The 20,572-nt window shown below is 42.5% G+C and overlaps 1 protein-coding gene across 3 annotated transcripts in view; it reads left to right on the plus strand.

Moving 5' to 3' along the window:
• Positions 1 to 20,572, plus strand: part of PRR5 (proline rich 5) — a 91,349-nt gene that overhangs the window by 17,166 nt on the left and 53,611 nt on the right. For all 3 annotated transcript variants that reach the window (XM_064461181.1, XM_064461189.1, XM_064461195.1), the window contains exon 3: positions 6,209 to 6,346. The gene's annotated coding sequence lies outside the window, so the exon portion shown is untranslated. The remainder of the gene's footprint in view (positions 1 to 6,208; positions 6,347 to 20,572) is intronic.

Raw genomic sequence — 20,572 nt, forward strand, 5'->3', positions numbered from 1 at the left:
AGACTTTTTCTTTTTTTTTTTTTACCCCCCTTTTTTTCCCCCTGCAGTCATAGTGATCCTGGAAATGGAGAATTATGATGTTTCACATTCCTTTTGCCACCATGCCACCCAGCCTAAATTTTCTTTTGCAGCCAGGCCTTTGTGAGCATCTCTTTTCTTGTAAAACTCTGCTACAGGTCCTGCATACATGTCTAATCTGGTGCCAATGCCAGCATCGTTAGGCTTGGTTATCCTGACTGTGGCCATTGGTAACCCCACCTCTGCTCTAAAAATAGAGAAATGTGAGTGGCTTTTGCCCCGGTGTGTGCGTGAAAGGTGCTGAGCCAGAAGCTTGGTGATTTGAGTGGGGAAGTCCATGTTAATGTTGGTGGGCTGTAGACCATGTTCAGCAAAGTCTACAGATCTGTGAAAGAAGACAGATAAAATTGTCGAAGGGGTTTGTGGGTCGTGACCTTGTAATTCCTTTTTGCCACGCAGACTTTAAATTCTTGCTGTGTTGGAAGTCACTTTTGGCTCTGCTCTGCTGTCAGATGCCTCTCTCTCCCTCTTCTGTCACTTCTTCCAAAGCTTGCTTATCGCTGGCCGTGCCAGGAGCAATGGATCAGATGAGAAGGGTGTGATTTGTTTCTCTAAGCTGGTTATGCATCTCAGTTGCCCAGGATCCATCGGTCTCTTAATCCCTCCAATAGAGGGTTGCTGTTGTTCTTAATAGGAAGCTACTGTTCACAGCGGATGTTTTTCACATAGGCTTCAGAAGCAGCTGCCTTAAATGTGGTCTGGCACCTCTGCAGACAGACACTGAGCAGTGGGCTCAGAGAGGGGCTGGGGCTAGGATGGCTGTGGGCAGGACCTCCCTGTGGTGCAGGAGTTGCTTATAAATAGGAAGACAAATTTAAATGCTCCCTTTTTGGTTTTCTGCCTCCTGCAGTTCTTAGGAAGGAGGCGGCCAAAAAGAAATGTTGGTATTTTAGTCAAAAGCAAAGGCAGCTGAAGGGGAATGCCTTTTTTTTTTTTTTTTTTAATGAGAAATGTAGCTGCAGAGATAGTGCCAGGCTGCTGTGCAAAAAATCCTGCCTGGATTTGCTTGGTTTTCAAATACAGGGGTGAAGCAATTGACAGTCCCTGTCCATGAGATTACCTAAAGTGACTGAGGAGACCCAGCGGTGAAATTCTTCCAAAATGCCCTCATTTACACTCACCATATCCTTTCCCAGTAAAACCCATCAAATGCTGCTTCAAAAATTCATACATTTGAGTGCTTTAATGGAAGCAAAGGAGACATCTTTCCATTTTGTCCTGAAAGAGCCCGTGGAAAGTTCAAAGGGAACTTCCAGTGTTTAGTTATGCTGCGTTCACCCATCCAAGAACTCTTGTCCCTGAGTTACTTGAAGTGTTAATGTTTTATTGAAATCACTATGGGATGTTGACTTTCATGTGAGACCTGTAAAACCAAGGCAGTAATATATCAAATATTAATTTTGCTTAAAATGATGCACAGTATGAATAGGATTTTCTAGTCTTCCTGCTGAAATTGTTGAATATTTTTCTATGATTTTCATTAAAGCAGGGCCAGGGCAGTGGAGAGAGATTTAAAAATCTCTGTCTATAACGGCATTATGAATTTGAGGAGCACTGCTGTTGGGAATTTTTTCTTTGTCTGTTTTGTTAAGTCTTGACAAACATGTTACTGTTCTACCTCCAGGATTAAATTCACAGCCTGCTTGCAGTGTGAAAACGCTGGTAGTGGTGCCGTTGCACTTGCATGCATTGCTTGTGAGATGTTTTCACTTAGCCAAATACAAATTAAACTTGGGGTACTGTGAAATCCAGTTCACAAGGTGATCTCTGCAAAATGAAGCATCACCACCTACGTCTGTACAAGCACGCTTGCAGTAAGCTGTGCTCCTCTTGTCAGTGCCATCAATTAGTCCTTACTTTTAAGATTCAGTCTACGAGAAATGAAGAATGAGAAGGGTTTTAAATATGAATTATTGGAGTTTTGAGTGTGGAGAGAATCATAATCTAAGATAAGAGGGAAGATCTTTTGGTGCTTTTAGACTAGGTTAATCCTGTAATGAGCCCCTTGAAGTTTTATTCTTGTTTTTGGTATATTCTAGCTTTTTCTTTGTTTCCATGGAGTTACACTGGACACTTTTTAATGCAGAGCTCTCTGTAACTTTCTCATCCAGCTTCTTGTAGGAGTAACACCAAGGATTTTAAGGAGAAATTATTACCCTTAGGTTTCTGTCTTCGTAAGTTTATGTTCTCAGAGATATAAAAGCAAATTAAATGTCACTATTGCAGCAGAGAAGAAACTCGACAATATATGCAACAAAAACAGACTGTCAGCGAAAAAAAATCAGCTATGAGAAGTCAGCATTAAAAACAATCATCTTATTTGTCTGAAGTACTATGTTGCCCCAGGGAAAGTCAACAGGAGCTTTCCGATCCATTTCTGTAGCCAGAATTCATCAGAATTCATCCTTTAGTTATAATTTGAGTTTATAGTATGAGCTTTAATTCCATTAAAGTGAAGTATTTTTTAAAGGAGAAAGATCAGGGAAGTAAGGCCCAGAAGGCATACTGACATCTTTTTCTCTCTGGGGAAGAAAAGAAAAATATTTTATACCTGCAGATCTTTCACAGGTCTGAAAAAGCGAACTGAGGTGCTTGGGAAGCCAGGTATAGCACAGGCTGGTAACCCCGTGGTCTTGCCTGTTGGGACCAGTTGTAGACTGGCTTGTTAAATGGCCAGGGAGGGGAAAGCCAGAGCACAAAACGCCACTTGCTTTATAGACTGAAATAAGGCTTAGCTAACCTAAAGTAAAATCTACACGTATGTAACTCGAGGAATAAAGCCAAGAGTACAGATGGTATGTTTTATATCAATGTCTTTTCACTTCATTCTTCCTATGTACTTTTTTCCACACTCCTGGTGGATTGAGCTGAGCTTGCAAAACTCTGAAAGTAGTGACCAAGCCTTTGCAATTTCCAGCCATTGATATGTTTCCCAGTCATTGCAGCCCCAAATTAAAATCTTCAATAGAAAAAGGTCCATAATGGTGCTGCTGTGGGTTTTCACACAACAGACCTTGATCACATCAGCTTGCCAGGCTGATTGTAGTTTTAACTGCAATCACCATTTCCAGCCAGTGTGGTGATTCTTGGCTTGCATCATTGTGGACTTCTGTCAGTGAAATGATAGAGCTTATTTGCCACCCACTCAGGGCTGCATTGAAAGACACATGCAGTAACACCCGAAATTAGAGTCTGTGTGACTTTTCTCTCTGGCCATAGCTGGCTGAGCAGTAGGTGTAAGTGGGGCAGCTGGGGCAGCTCCACTGAAATACTGGTGTGCAGCAGCTCTTGTTGTTGGTCCTGAGGAGGAACTGACAGTCTCTTCACTGAGCAAGTTCGTGCTGTATGAAAAATTAATTTCACTCACAAATAAGTTAAAATACAGCCACTTAGAAAAGGAGGGCAGTTATGTTAATGTTTTATTTATAACGCACCTGTGATGCATGATCCTGCATTTTACCCTGTATTTTTGAATACTCACTAGTAATTGGACAACTGGCCTCTCTGCCAGAAGTAGCGTTTTAGATTTGGACAAATGCCAAAATAGCTGTTCTTTTAAGCGGCATCACCAGCCACACTACATCTTTTCCTCCTCTGCCTCACACATGCAGAATACACCTGGAAATTAGACTGACCTGTGCCTCAGAGCAGTTTGAGACAAATCTGGATTTGTGTCAGCTTTGGGATCTGAAAACCTCTGGAGTCATATTTATTTTCCATGCTGGTCAGGAGGTCTCTAAAGCTACTAAGTGACAATTATGTCTGCAAAAGTGTTTTGAGTTGTTCACTGTGGTTCCCCTCAGAGACTTCTGCTGCTTTCCCTATAGCGAGGCAGAGGGATGGATAAGTGCTATGCACCTGAGAAAACTGTAAAGCAGTTCTGAAATTCTGCCTCCGGGAAATGCTGGTTTAAGGCATGGCATCAATACTTGATAACAAAAGGCTACATGAATTCTTGATTTCCTTACCTGCCAAAATAACATACTGATTGCTCAGCTGGTGCAAGGAATATGCTTAATTACAGTCTCCTGGAACTTCTGTACAACAGCATCATGGGTTGGTTTTTTTCAGGCATTCTCTTTTCTCTTTCCCCAGAACCTATAAATAGTTTAAGATATACGGGATATTAGATGAAAGCAAGATAAAGGTAATTTACAAGTTTTAAAAAAATAATTCATACTTCATACATGCATTGATGGAATAGCTGAGCTTTGATCATCAAAGTTAGGTCGATTTAAATTAAAAGGCAGTGAAGTTTTATTCTGAAATAACCCCCTCCAATACTGAAGAATAGCACTGTGATGTTGGTTTATTACCCTGGCTTATCAAATTGTAACAGGTTATAGGCAATTTGGAGGATTTTTTTTTTAATCTGCTAGCATAGAAATGTCAAAGCAGGATCACCAAGCAAAACACTATTTTTATACCTATAAGCATCTAATCTTTTGAGAACCAAATAGCTATTATTACACTTTATGTCCATAATATCTGTCTAAAATCAGTGGGATTTCTCATATACTTTAAATTAGAAGATTAAGAATCTTCGTCAATTTGCCTTTTAAGCAGGGAGGGGTAAAAGCCAAAATTCATGACAAGGCCTGTTATTTTAGATACTTTGATAGTATCCACTTCCAGCTGAGATAAGTTGGCCATAGCTCTTGGAAGACCTCAATGTCCTGACCACTCCAGCAGTTTCGGCAGAAGCTCCTAATACAAACCCCGCTATGTCAAGAAAGCTCCACTCTGATACAGCTTGCTTTGCTCAGAGCAGTTTTTTATGTAATCATACAATGCCTAGCTGCGTCTACAGGAGTTTTTGTTGGTATAGCATGTTCGCAGCCAGTGTACTATGCTCGTGTCTTGTGGTTTTGCTATACATCTCTCACTTCCAATTTGTTCATGTGTCATTTCTTAGATGTGCATGTGCTGCTGGAAAGGTTGCTTTCCCTACCTTTCCCCCAGGTACTAAAAATATCGGTTCGTGGCTCTGTAGCCTACAAGCTGCGGATAATTTCCCCCATTCTGCAGGCTGTCTGCTGAGCTGCTTATGTGTGCACTCCTTAACGCATTGCAGTCAAAATGCACTGACTTTGCACAACACTGTTATTTAAACTAACACCTCTTATTTTGACTAAAATGAGCGATAACAGAATGAAGCTCACACCCGTAGAGCAGACAAAAGGTGGGCGTGTAGGGGGATTACTTAGTTCTCTCAAACACAGGAAGGATTAACCTGAAAATACATACTTTTAATAACACATGCAGTTATTTACATCCTTGCAAAGTGGGTATGAAATGCTACAAAACAAAAGCAAGGGCAGTTTGTAGCCACGATAAACTGAGTCAAAAAGGATATTCCTAGTTCAATTTAGTGGTGTGTTAGAACTGGGACTAATGACTATGCAAGTGCAAGGTATGAAGAACCATACTCAGGAGGTGGATGTGTGTGAATACTGCTGAGTGTCTGTGTGTATGTATGTGTATTTTAATTTTTTCTGATAGTGTTTTGTATTTATCAGTGATTTTTAAAAAAATCTTTAAAATATGAAGATGTTTGTATTGGGATTAGAAGTCACATAATAATAAATTCCGTGTTGCACCAAGATATGCACTCTGGGATTGTTTATTTTGTTAATACTCATCTCAGAGAGGCACTTCAAGACCAGCTCAGGACAGACAGTGATGATATGACCATCATTTGAAGCCCTAAAGAAAGAATTCCCAGTATTTCTAAATGATGCATTTAAGGTTTTTCTGGGCTTTATAGGGCATCTGCTATCCAGAGGTGATCACCACAGGTCATGCAGCATATTTCAGACCTTCTTCTGTCACCTCTTTAGTGCTAGAACACAGAACCACTTGCACTGTGTGCGCTCAGGGCAACTCTTATCCTCTTTAGTGATAAGTGTAGCTCTACCGTTGATATCAATGTGTTGCTTCCCCCCGAAGAAAACAAAACAGAAAAGGGAAAAGTGCAAGAAGAAATGTTTATTTCTGTCAGTGATGAGATGGAACAGCACTTGTTTTACTTCTGCTTGTGTCATGTATGTGCTGATTAGTGCGCTCTTGAGAAACAATTTCTAGAATAGCAATACGTGCAATACTATATTTTGTTCATCTTCTCTTGCAGAGCTGCCTTCTTTGCAAGGGGCTGACTTTTTTCAACCAAATTGTATCATCTGTCAAGAATTTTCATGTGACTCTTGGAAACCTGCTGCAGAGTCTTCCCTATTTGCTATTCAGTCCTGTTTTCTTCTCCCTTTAGCAGGTAAGCACATGTTTCTGCAACACTATTTGCAACTGGAAAATGTTTCCAATTTCAGACACCTGGAGAGTTTCTTTTGTTGGACTCACTAGGGTTAACATTTCTCTTCAAAATTTCCCACAGAACTGACTGTATTTTCTGCCATAGAAAAATATCTGAATAACAATGCAGTACTTTGGGATTTTTAACATCAGCTCATGTCAGTCTACGTCCCTATAGCTTTAGTGCAGCTTAAAAAATGGTATGCGTGGACTTTCAGCTGTGAATCTATTTACAGCTGAATCAGGGTTGTGAGCAAGCAATACAGAAAATTGCTTGAATTTCTGCTCTCTGAAAGGAGCCTCTAAATAACTTTATGTCCTTGGGAAAAAAAGCCCTGAAGTAGAGAGCCAGAATGGGTGATGCAAAAGCTTGGGTGTTATCCACCACAGTGAGCTCAAGCTGAATGAGAGGGTTCAGAGACTGTTCACCAAGACCATAGCCACACAACCACTGCAGAAACAGATTAAGCCGCCCTGTCTGACTGTGCACTGAAGCATATGAGGAATTCTCAAATGACCTATATATGACTGACATATATATATACGGGGTGTGGCAAGAAGCGGCGCTGAACAGCTGAGTGGTAGTAATATCTTACACAGCTGCAGCTATTTCTGCAGAGGTGCTTGGCACAGCCCTCTAGAGTTCCTTAATATTCATTGCTAGAACTGGATCCACATTTGAGATTAAAGGTTTCTAGGAAGGACGAAATTGTATAGATTTCTTGAAATCACTTTCAGTAAAGGCTAGTCATTAATGGAGAGTGTGTGTGGGGGTGTGTGCGTATGCATTTATGTGAAAGGAAAGTAAATGTGCTTAATCTGTCTTTGACGTTCTGTTTTTCTTTTAACATTATCATCGCATGTAGAGGCTCATTTTTTTCAAAGCAGCTTAGAAATTTTCTCAAAAAACAGTTGCCAGTTTCCTCCTCCAAAATAATTTTCTTTCTCAACATGTTAAGAGACTTATTTTCTCTTAAAGATTTTTTTACTTCATCACTAAGCTGCAGAATCTAACCTCTGCCATGGCTTCAGGTTTTTCTCTGTGTTTTTTAAGCAAAGAGGTCTTTTCTAAAGGGTTCACCCTTGAAGACTTCTGTTTTGATTTATTTGGCAGTAATATATGCTGTCTTCTCAATTTGTGTCACGCAATAAACGACGGGAATGCCTATTCCATGCTACTTCATTGCAATGGTAGCTGGATTTTGCTACAGTGGTTTGCTACTTGATCTCATCTCAAGCTGCAGGAGTAAATGGTCCCTTATAATCTGCAGCTCCCACTGGGGCGTGCACCATAATCCAGTGCAAAGCTATGGCCTACAGCAGGATTTAGCTTGGTCTTCAAACTGGGCACAGATGTTTAAAAGTGAGAGAAATAATTTTCACTTGCGCTGCACTTTTTTCCCCAAGGATTTCCAGGGTGTTGTTACCTACTGCCAGTCTGGATTCCCTGAGAAGTGAGTTAACAGCACTGGTAGCAGAGCGAGGGTATTTGATAGATATGCAATGGGAACTTGATCATCCCAGGTCATGAAGAATATGGGTGTGGGCATCGTTCTTCTCCTTACAAGTGATTCCTCTGGAAAAATTCAGGAATGAATCTGAATACAACTCAGTCAGGAAATCCCTGCTACCTCTGCCCGTGTTATTTCAAGCATACCCAGAAAATTTCTGCTTGTGAACTTTACAGCATTCTCTAAAACAAATACCCATGCCTGCTGTTAACTAAGTTAGCAGTCTACCAACTAATCTGTTACCCAATGTGAATTCTGTCAGCAGCAACTCCAAATACTGCTGTTCGGAGTGTTCAGCCATTGCCAGCAGAACTAAAAGTTGCTCTAATACTTTACAGAAATACTTTGAAAAGTCCACTGTGAACACTCCATCTTTTTGTTCGTAGTTAAACTTTTTACTTGTGGTATTGTAAATAACAGCCCCTCAGAGTGGAGAGAGGTGTGCGTGCTTTCTGTTTTCAGTAGAGCATTTGCAAACTATCCCACTGTAAACTCTTTATAGATTACTACGTAATCTGTAACCTTGCTATGATGGTCAGTCAGATCAGAGTTCCCATCACGTGAGGAGGCGTTATTAGACATTATGCCTTGTGCAATTTACCACCACCCTGACAGTGTGCTTGTTGACTGGAAATACCAATGCCTTATGAAAAAACACTGCCTGCCTGCTGCAAACCCAGCATTTTAAAACCACTTGGGTTTTTTTCATTGCAAAAGCCATAACTTCTCCCTTGCTGGCAATATAATAGACTTTAAGTGATGCTTATGGTTTTAAGTGCAGTGTTGTATTCAAATTTTATATTCCAACAGGGTGCCGATTTTCACAGTTACGTTTATTATTTGCTCTTCATCATGGTATGATATAATTTAAAGGTCTTAGGAGTCTGGTCCTACTGTAACAGGGACAATAGAAAACACATACTGAAGGTTTCAGACCCCCATTACCTTACATGTGCAGGCCATGACCTTCATAAATGGTTGTACATAGGTTTTACTTTCTGGGTGTGTAGAGTCCCATATTATTCCATGGGAATGTCAGAGGTTTCAAATCGAGCACATAGAGAAGCCTTGGCATGGCAGGGGCCTAATCAGAAACAGCAAAATAATGTGTTTGCTGTGCTCACAAGGAGACAGAAGTCGGTAGGAGAGTGTTGTGATAATGAAGGAGGTTAGCAATGTTTACTGTGTCACAGCCGATAAGTGCTCAATCTTTTAGTAATTACTGTTATGAAAAGTTCCTGGCACAGCTGTAACTCTGCTCCCTTTTTTTCTCTTTCTCCAGTACAAAGAGGAGAGCCTGACAGTATCTATCTTTATTGTTTAATTCTCCTTGTCCATTGCTAGAGCAGGTGTTACTCTCAACTCAACTCAACTCTTCCCTAAAATCTCAGCTGATTCCCTAGCCAGAAAATGCTCCTAACCAGCAAATCCCATTTCCTTTTCTGTTGAGGCTGTCCCATGAATGCTGCAAACTTTGCCCTTTTCTCACAATCCCATAATGCCTTTGGTCAGCAGCAGACTCTCCTAGACTTACTCCTAATTTAATATCTCCCTACTTGAAATATCAACTGAGCTTGCAAACCAAAGACTTTTCCAAAAGGTCTCTTCATCTAGGGTCAGAGCACGTACTTGAGGAAGTGAGACATTCATTAGCTGGATGCCAGATTATTTACATTTGTATCACGATGAACCAGGCAGTAAGAGACTGGGGATGACATTCATCTCATCTAACTTTAGGTATTTACAGCTTGGAATACCATATCCATATCTGAACTACTCACATTATGTTCTCTTTATAGTCGGTGGAGAGAACAGGCATGTCCCCAGCATGGTTTACCTGACCAGTTTTAAATATCCTTTATAGGATGCAATGAAGGGCACCCTGGATGTGCCTGGTTTTCTCCAGCAACTACAGAATAAGGCCTGGATTTTCCTGTACATCTCTACTTGTACACTTCTCACACATCCCACTCCCAATGTCCATTACCCGATTTCCTAGTAGCTAGTGCTGAACGAGCTTAAAAAATGGAAAGGCCAAGCTGGAGTGACTGAACTTTATCGCAAGAGTGTCTTAATTGCACCTTCTAGTTCTGACCTCCCAGGTCACTACACTGCTGTCACTGTGGTCACAAGTGTCTCTTCTCTCTTCATAGCTCTCACAGAGAATTTAATCAAAAGGAAGAAGATATTTCAAATGTTATTCCCCGTTTTCTTCTGTTACTTATTTGCCATCTTGGTAAAATACAGACAGTAGTAGATAGAAGCATAAATATTCTATCTATTCTATCTGCCTGTCTAACTGTGTGTAAAATAACTATCAACTATATAACAGCTGAAGTCTTACATTTATTACATCTAATTTTGCTGTAAGTAAAAGCAGGCAAAAATGGTATGTTTCTTTCCTCTATTTTTCCCCAACTCCACACAAATGCAACCCAAACAACTTTCATAGAGCTGAGCAAAGGAGGACAGGTTACCTCACTGAGGCTTGAATAATCTTCCACAAGTAAAATAATGACAGTTACCAAAATGCAGCCTTAAAAATCATATACAGGAAAAAAAATATCATGACGTGGGCTTGAAAAATGATTATATTTTTATTTCTTTAGAACTTGTGTTCTGCTTTTGAGCTGAAATGGGACTGTTTCAGCACCTGATGTTAAAGACTAGATAGCATTTCTTGATAAAGTAGTAAGAAAGGATTCAGCCTATACTTAGGCTCCTATACTTTTTTTTTTTAACACTACTGGATACCAACAGTAGGGTTAGAAAGCCTTTTTGCCTTTTAAAAAAAAATGCTTCAGAACATTTGAACGAAGATGATTTTCTGTTGAAAGCGTAGGTAGGAAGCAATGCACTACAGTAAATGAACAGTGAAAATTTCTATTTTATTCCAGCAGAATAAATCTAGATGGGTTTATGTTTCATATGGCATGCTAAATTCTTGTACTAAACCCAAGGAAACCCAAATGGAGTCAATGAACCAAAAACCTGGACTGAAAAAGCTGTTTATCTTTATGCCAGTCTGAGTCAAAAGTTCAGTTCTGGATACTCTCCTACTCTACTTCCTCAGAGTGTTCAAATCTGGATCAAAAAGTTTCTGTTGGAGCCAGTCTCTAAAACAGATGACTAATAGAATTAACATAATAACACGCACATATATATACGCACATATCTCCTTTTTAACATGCAGAGTATTAGCTGAGGGCCAAGGTTGGTTTAGGTTTATTTTATGTATAACGTGATTCAGCTCTTCCGTCCCTGGCCTCCTCCCTTCTCCCAGTCTGGCCAAATCTTTGTGCTGGCTTCTACTGCTGCATAGGCAAATATTGCAGAAAAGAAGATGGCTTTTTTTTTAAAAAATCCTTTTTGGTTTGTTTTTACCAAAATAGTAAAAAGGTTTTACTCTTTCTCCCTGTGTTCATCAATCAAATTAAACAGACAGCTTAAAAATTGATGCAAGCAAATGGCATCCCAAGTGCCCTTGTGCATTTTATAATTGCACCCAGCTGTGATTACAGTCCCACAGAATATATTTTTGCATTTTCTTTTCTTTTGGTACACTTCACTGGTGACTCACTTCCCAGAAGGGATTCACCCCTTTTAGGAGAGAGAGAATTTACTGGTTTCATGACCTTTTATTTCTGCAGTAGAAATGGGTGAACTCACTTGGAATAAATACGAACCAAGCCAAAACATTACACAGGACAAAATTAATTCCAAATCTGACCTTTCAGAGTCTTAGGGGGGAAAAAAAAGGAGGGGGGGGGGGAAAGGGTTGCTTCCCTCCATCTTGTGATCAGTGCCCTACAATTTGCAAGCACCAATATATCACAGCAAGGACTAAAGCTTTATGGATATGTATCATGGTGAAAAGCAGATGAACAGCAAAACTGGAGGACTTGTAGTGTTATGGCTGCTTTTTAGGTTACGTGTCCAGAGCATGGTGGGGGAGCCCCTGCGGCCATCTGGAAATGCCCAGATGCCCTGTCTGGTTTGAAGCTGCCAGTATGCTTTGCTGCTCTGACCTACCTTGCCATGACCGCTCTATAACAGCATCTCTCTTATAAGGAAAGGCTGAGAAGCCTGGGTTTGATCAGCCTGGAGAAGACTGAGGGGGGATCTCATCAATACCTATAAATATTTAAAGGGTGGGTGTCAAGAGGATGGGGCCAGGCTCTTTTCAGTGGTGCCCAATGACAGGAGAAGGGGCCATGGGCACAAGTTGGAACACAGGAAGTTCCACCTCAATATGAAAAAAAACTTCTTTCCTGTGAGGGTGCCAGAGCAGTGGCACAGGCTGCCCAGAGAGGTGGTGGGGTCTCCTTCCCTGGAGACATTCAAAACCCACCTGGATGTGTTCCTGTGTCCCTGCTCAAGCAGGGCGGGGGGTGGGTGGGTTCGACAAGATGATCTCCAGAGGTCTCTTCCAATCCCTGTCATTCTGTGATGACCGCTTGTGGTAGCTGTGGCTCAAAAGTGTGGGAATGAGAAAAGCAGCACTTAAAACCATAATGGTGATTTGTGTGTTCCCCCCTTGCCATTCAATGCTGGGCTGTGAACAGAGCAGAAGCGGGAGGCAAGGTTTTATTTGCTTGTTTGGGACATGAGAGAGTCCTGTAGGAAGCACCTCTCACCAAAGAGGGGTGCAGGGAACCTAGCCTCAGATTTTTGTTCCCCTCTAAACGGGGGGTGGTATGGTGCTGCGCCAGGGAGCTGTCTGAGGGAGCAGGGGACCAGGGACAGGCCCCGGAGTTGTGTTTCCTGAGCTGCCGCTGCCCCTTTCATGCCATCGGGAAAACCAAAAGATGGCCATCGTTTATTAAACAAATCACACTTGAGGAAACAGCAGTCGATTTATAAATGTTTACGGGCCTTAACCTCTTTCAGCCCCGGGCTTACGCCGGCGGAGGGCCCTCAGCGGGCTGCCCTTTTGTGCCGCCGGCAGGGGGCGGCGCCGGCACTCCCCGCCCTGCCCCCGCTGTCGGGGCGAGGAGGCGAGCGGGGCCCGGGGAGGGGTGGGGGCGACCGCTCGCCTTTGGCGAGCGGCGATAAAACCGCTTCCTCGGCAGCGTCTCCTCAGGTCGGGCAGTGGTAACGTGCATCCTGCCCGAGGGAGGCCGTAACAAGTCATGAGGGGCTTTGTCAGGCAGTTAAAATCTGATTAAAAAGCAACGTGCCTGGGAGCATACCTTCACAGATGTTACAGTGCCTTTTTTTTTTTTTTTCTTTTTAATGTTTTTATATGGCTGTTTTCAGGTCTTCCTCCCCTCGTACCCGGTGGGTGGGTGTGCTCAGTGCCACTGCGGCAGCTCCCGTGCTGCTGAGGGGACGCACAGACCCATCACCTCAGGTCTTCGGCCCTTCAGGTATCGTCAGGCTGAAACCTGGCATGTGGCTCAGGTGGGCTTGAAATAAAAAAAAATAATTAGGCTGACACAAACAGGTTTGTCAGGTTTTAAGAGTCAGGGTGAGCAACGGCTGCAGTTTTTGTCCCTCTTCCTGTGATCCTCCCCTCAGCCATCACCCTGTCTCACCATGAAAATGTCAAGTTGGTGAAGTTTGGTACCAACCTATTTATAAAGATCAAAGTATCTTAAAACTCAAGACAGAGATTTGAGCGTGGAGCTTACCACAGTCCAGGCTTCCCCACTCATGAGAGGTTTTCAATTTCTTTATTTTTTCCAATGGCATTCCCAAAATGGATTATGTTCCACAGAAAGTGATTCAAGCAAGTACTGGCTGCAAGCCTGAGACTGCCTGGTCTATTGCTTTCTGTATGAAGGAGCCATACATCCTAGAAACATGGCCCAGTGCTTTCAGTATCAGGATCCCAGTGGTCCAGAGAACGTTTGGGAGCTTTGCTCGAGATAAATCCTTCAATTTTTCTGCTTTGGAGTGGGGCAGCTCTGTCTGCGTGGGCTTTCAAACCACTGGCCATAGAGCAGGGAAGCCTGAAAGACCCTGGATAGCTCACAGCTCTTGATGCCATGAAGCTTAAAACCTTTGTGGTCCCAGCAGTTTTCTAAGGGCGGGGGGAAAGGGGAAGGGGGAAGTTTTAGTTTTCCTTATGTTTAGTAAACTTGAACTATTTTGCAATGAAAAGTTAATATAGGCTGAGTTTGGATAACAGATCATTTGAAATGACTAAAGGAAGCCTAGTGAAGAAGAAAGCTGGAGCAGCAGGACACATTAGGAAAGAGAGACAGAAGGATACCACAAAGCTGCTGAAGACACACAAACCTTCTGAATGACACCCCTGTTCCTCCACCATATCCCTCAGTAGCTTGAGGAGGCTGGCGTTTCTGCTGACTTCATGGAGGGAGGAGTACCTCAACTAGTTATCTAGTTGTTGCTACCTTGTGGGAAAAAAAAATGTTGTCTGGAAGGAAGTGTAATGGAATTTGCCTTACTTCCTCAATAACAAGGTGATAACTTCAATGGTGATGTCATGTTGATGTCTGATTGAAGATTGAGGCTGGCTAATGAGCTGGAGTGAGAGTGAAAGGAGTTTTTCTAAACGTTGTCGTGGAGTCTGAAAAATTCCAGCACTCTGCCCTTTGAGATAAGTTATTTCCCAGAGCATCCTGTGAAAACACTGACGTGATACATACTGGGAGGTCATAGTTCTGGACCTGCTGACTTGGTGAAATGAAGACTTAAAGGTACAAGTGTAATATAATTTGTGTGACAAAGGCCTTTTTTTTACCCTTGCTGTTTCCACTGCCCAGTATCTCAGTTTGCAGGGACTGCCTCAGCGTGTGTGTATAAAAAGATGGCGAAATGTCCCCATATTTAAGTACCTAATGAAAGCTCCACCATACTGAATGCTACAGAGTCCATCTACATAGCTAGATGTTGCAATTTTGGATTATCTCTAAAATCTCTCTAGTGATTTTTCCATTCAGGAAAATATCCTTGTGATGCCAAGGGAGAATGATAAATTTTCTGAAAGAATCGGTTTGCATTGAAGGCCAGGCTTTTGTGACTTCTACAGGGCTACAAGATTTGTTCCAGGGAGCTATAGTACTGTTTGAGTAACAGCAGCATAGTACGACCAGAGTCAAAGTTCCCCCAAATTTGCAGAGCTGTCTTTTGCATTGCTCAGTACTGAAGTGACCTCCCTGACTTACGCACAAGAGGCAGCAGTAATTTCAAGGTATGGTTCATTTTTCCAGCCATGCTCACATTCTCGTCAAGAATATCACACAAGAGGTATCCTGGCTTTGAGAGTAAAGCCAGCATATCACTCGTAACTAACAGCTGGCCACCAGTGCAGCTTATTAGAAACTCAGTTACTGAAGGGGGTTCTTCATCTTGGTGACCTTCCAAGGCAATCAGAGCCTTCTCGGAAGACCTTGAATCAGAAATGTTTGGATATAAGAAAAATAGCACTGCGCAGAACACAATTCTGATCTCCTAGGGTTCACAGATTTGGAAGGCGCTGTACCATATATAACTGTAGAAGACGGCACTGAGATACTGTAGCTGCTGCATCAAGGTCATGGTGTTCTGGGATCCAGTTACAATTATGCAAGATAAGCAATTTAGGAATAAATTCACATAGAGCTCAGGGAGGAAAAAGTCATGTGTTATGAGCTCAGTTACTTTTCGACTATCTCATGGTCTTGTAAGAGCACAAAGTATTATAAACATTTGATTTGCTTATTGATCATAACTCTGAGACCTTGCTTTCTAAATCATAGTTACAGGTTTGACTTTCATTTACCAGCATAGTTGTGGGCTTGCCTTGGAGTATATGCTGGTTGCAATGGGTTGTGAATTCGGTGAGTGGGCAACAGTGGAACCTGGAACTGGCATGCCTGATGCTCGGAAACCCACCTCCTTCCCTGGAGGTGATGTGAATAGAAAAGGTGGCAATGCTACAGGTCCTGTAATCCAGAGCATTGATCCTTGCCTCCTCCAACATAGCCATTGTGCTCATTCAGATCACTGTGCTGTCTTTAATTTCCAGAACCTATGAAGTGATAATGAGGAATGATACTGCGAGCTAGGGGAATTGCCATTTGATGGAAGGCTTGATATTTTGGATGGGGGTGTAACAGGCCTATTCCTATCCTTATTCTCTCCTGAAGTACAAGGATAAAAGATTTAGCTGTCTACTGTATTTTAAGAACTGCTTATATTGTTATGCTCTGTAAACCAAAAACTGCTGCTGGCAAAGGGGATGGGATTTCATGGGTGCTTTGAGCAAAGGTTTCCTTACAGGTATTGCTAGATTCATGATCTGTGTTAGATTAGGCTGGTGACGGGGGACTTATTCTGAGCTCAGCGCCCCGTTTTGCTAGCTGGAGTACAAACACGGAGTGAAAAGGGTAAGGAAGAGCTAAAGAAGAGCTCACAGTCCAAACAGGCAAGACAAAGATTTGATTCCCTTAGAGCCAGCCGAAGATAGTTTTGCAAACACCGTGTTAGTAGTACCACACTTTGGTCTTCTTTTTCTTTTTCCCTTTCCTTTATACTTAAAAACTTTGCCTGGGGAAGAATTAGCTAACCAAGAGAGATAAGAAAGGAAGAGGGAGCACAAGAGCAAAGGGTGACAGAGGACCAGGAAAGGAGCGAGGTGGGGAGACTGAGAGTCAGTGAAAAGATAAGAAATGTCATCCAGCAGAAAACTGTGAAAAGAAACTAGACATGGATGGTTGCTGCAGTTGGATGGTCCTTTGTTCAGATGCAGGTGTCTGGTTCTGCTGAGAAAGTCTTCTAGGCACATTCATGCTGCTGTACATCACACTGAACAAAACTGGGAAGGGAAGGTCCAGGAAATCGGCCCTGATCCTCCGCAGGTTGCAGTGATTACAGGTGGCCATGTTTGGTGCAAGCTAGTGTTTCTCCAGGGCAGGCAGTGGAACTTCAGCAGCCGTGACTGCCTGCGGGTTGGTCTGAGCTTTGTAGGACGGACTGCACTTGCAGGTGTTACAGCAGAAATGGCAAGGGAGGCAGAGCATACCTTTCTGGCAGTAATCAAAGGACTCTTCTTAAGTGTCACCTTCTGCTTGCTTAGGAAGGAGATACGGTCTTGGGCATTTCTTCTTTTTCACAGCATAAAAAAGAAAGAAAACCCATGTGTGGGTGCTACATAGAATCATAGACTAGAATATCTCAAGCTGGAAGGGATGCAGTTGAGGGAGAAGAAACCCAAATTATATCTAATGGGAGGCAACTGGTCATGTTGGTCACAGGATGCAGAAGTAAAGTAGTACACAGGTGTTTCAGAGATTGTGGAGACTGCACAGTAAGCCCAGGTCCGCTCCTATAAGTCAGAGCTTGACTGTGGTGAGGGTAGAAATAAAGCAAAGGAATAGCAAAACCAAGGCTGTCCTGTGACCAGCCTCAATAAACGATAAGCAGAAACTGTCCTTGAGAGCGCCTGTATCTCCAGAGGTTGTGGAGTCAGTGAGGTGGGTGGGAAGGGTGCAAATAGTGCCTGCTCAGTTTCATACTGTCTTTATTCTCTTTATTCTTTGTTTTCTGTTGATAAAGGAGCTTTATATGGATGTTGTAGCAAAGGAATTGATGATTCATAAGGTTTGCAATTTCATTTCCCCCTCTGCTCCTTTTATTTTTTTCCCAATACTCACATCTCCTCCTTCCCTCCCGCCTTGCCCCTCCTCTGCTGGCGCAGCAGGACGTGCTGTGCCTTTAAGAAGTGTGGTTTTTCAGAAGACTAATTCCTGAGCTTTGGCATGTGTTGAGGCATGCCCTAAGTTTTGTGGTGTGGTTTATGCAAAAATAAAGTGCATTTGTCTAGGGAGGTTTTTAACTCCTTTCTGCCGTAGATACACTTGACCTCTTTGTTCCTCGCTTGCACAGCGTACACCATTCAGCATTTCCATAGGGATTTCTGCTGCCTTGTCCAAAAGAGCAGGGGAGATAAAGTGAAGTAGCAGGCTTTTTTTCCTCCCCCAATTAAAATTTATATTTATTGAGTTGTTTTTTACATGGCAAACCTCTAGTGAATAAAGCTGAGATAGCAAATTCTCTTTCTGATTATATTCTCCCACTGGCACCAATATCGCTGCAGTGTTAGCCTGTCATTGCAGTAGCAGAAAGGTGTAGCCAAAAACACGTTGACCTGTAGCAGTCACAGCATTGGCAGCTCTATTATGAATTTCATATATTGTGAATTTCTTAATGTTCCCGTACATCAGTGTTACTTTTTGCTTCCCTTCCCCTCTCATCACGGTCAAAAAGAAACTTGTAGGAAGACAATACAATTGTACTGTAAAAATTAACACAGCATTATGTAAATAAAATGTAGGGGTTTTTTCTTCTTTTTTTTTTTTTTTTTTTTTTCTTTTTAGCAAATCTCATTCTTTTGAAACCAAGTGTATGCTTGGGGAGGTCTGCCTGGAATTTTTTTTAACATTTTCTGGGGGCAGCAATGCGATCTTTAAACTACAGCTCCCAGCGAGAATGTTGCAGGCGTTACAGACATACCAGTAGGTAACTACAGAGTTACCCTTGGTGATTATTTTAAAAGCCGTGTTTGCTACGAGGTCCTGGATCTGCATGCTAACGTTGTCTTGTAATACCAGCAAAAAACCTCTTGGGCTGTCAGCCTCTATTCATGTACCTGTACATTGTTTTAGGCCTCAAGATAGCAAGCAAGTCCAGGTGAGCAGAATTCCCCTATATCTCCGGCACTGTGGCAGCTCCGGGACTTGCTATGCCATCACCCGCAGGATGTGGGCCCCACAGATGAAAGAACAGTTTCTAGTAGAGACAGGCTTGTTTTTATGTGGAGAGATGTTGGAGGGGAAGGGCGGGAGCAGGAGCTAGGGCTGGATGTGCCTTCCACACTGAGGTGGTTATGTGGCTTTGATTAAATCACTTAACCTTTGAGCTGCAGGTTTCTTTTGAGTGAAATAGTGGTATTGGCATCGTGTACGGCATGCTGGGATTAAATGAATTAATGTAAGAGTACTTTACAAGTCTCGGCTCTGTAAATGTGCTGAGTGCAGTTGTTCTATTTGAGAAGCTTGTAGAGCTTGTTACTGAGCCTACAGGAGGGCCCCTGCCAATCCCCCATCCTCCCCTCCCTCCCAATTAGTCCGGTCAGCGTTCTTATCCCTCTCCATGACCAGCAGCGAGCAATCCCTGCCGCTTAGCCTCTCGATCTTGAAGCAGAGCTGTATTGCAGCAGCTCTCTTCACAAGTAGCTACAGGGGAACGGCCGCACCGCGAGCCCTCTCTTCTTCATCGCCCTCTGGCCACCCGAGCCCAGGGGGTACGTGGCTACCCAGTCCCTGCCACATTCCCTCATTAGCGTGCTGCAACAGGAGGTGGAGGTCCTGGGATCTCTTGACATCTCTGCCACCTGCTCACGGGGTGGCCTGGGCAAGTCACATCGCCTTTCTCTTCTTCACTCTTAACACTGAAGTGCGGATCGTATCTTTTACCTTCATACCCAAAAGCTGCTCAGGGCTGAATTAATGAATGCCGTGAAGTCAAGGATGTCCGTGGATGCACAGCACAATGTAAATGTCAAGTATTACTCTGTAATTATGGGTGCAGAGGTAAACCTTGTTGAAAATGATTTATTTTATCATAAATCAACATTTGATCAGGGGGAATTGTAGGAAGGAGGAAGAAGTGTAGAGAAAGCCTGTCCTCTGTTAGCTCAATCCAGAATTTTTGAGGAAACTAGAATGTTGCCTCTCCCATGTGTTTTGTGCATGCGTCGGCTCTGAATCTAGTACCGGTTACTGAGATTGATGGGGTGGCATAAAAATAGTCCAACTTCTATAGGTGTAATATTTTAACATACAGATGGAAAGAGGTCCTTTTTTTTTCTTTTGGGATTCAGCATTTTGTGAAGAGGCACAGTACTGCTTTTTGCAGCATTGTCTGGTGTGTCCAAGGTTGACACAGCAGCTCCTTGGGTTCAGTCAATTAGCAGGTTGAAGATTTTAGGAAAAAAAAAAAAAGCAGATTAAATGTTACTATATAGCTGTTGACGTAGCAGCATCATCAGGATACAGTTCATAAAGTCTCTGCTGCTGCTGCTGGATCAAAGAGTTAAAAATTCCAAGGGTTTAATCCAGTATAATAACATTTTGCAAGGCCTGTCAAATTCACAGCAAGTGAGAAGCACAGAAGCAACTGAGCTAGGTGGAAAATGAAATTAGATGGAATTATATTGCCACAGGTTTATCTAACTAGTTGTTTCATTGAGCAGGGTAGATGCATGTTTATCTGAGCCCTCAGCAGAAGCTCAGGCTGAGTTGTGCTCCCCTGCCCTCCCAGGCTGTATTACTCACAGAAATGGAGTGCCCTTCATCCGATTTGAACAAAGCAGTGTTCTGCTGCATCTATTTTTGGTCACTGATTTGTATGCTGTAGAAGCCATCTCATTCCTTAGAATACAGCCATATACTGTTGGGTTTGTTTTCCTTTTGCTGCTGTGTACATTGTGGATTGTTGTTCATTTGTTTGAAGGATTTAAACATCTGGAAGAGACCGGGGATAGCAATGTCTTTGTATGTAGGTTAGATGTGGAGCTGCAGGTCCCTTTCAAAGAGAAATGTTATGTGCAATCTACTCTGATACTGGAGGGTTTTGATGTGAGAAGGACAATCAATAAAATGTAAATCCAAGCAGTTGGATAAAACTACTGCTGGTAAAAGTAGCACAAGGAAAAAATGGATTTATTT

This window comes from Phalacrocorax carbo, chromosome 1, assembly GCF_963921805.1.
Source record: "Phalacrocorax carbo chromosome 1, bPhaCar2.1, whole genome shotgun sequence".
Lineage (NCBI taxonomy): Eukaryota > Metazoa > Chordata > Aves > Suliformes > Phalacrocoracidae > Phalacrocorax > Phalacrocorax carbo.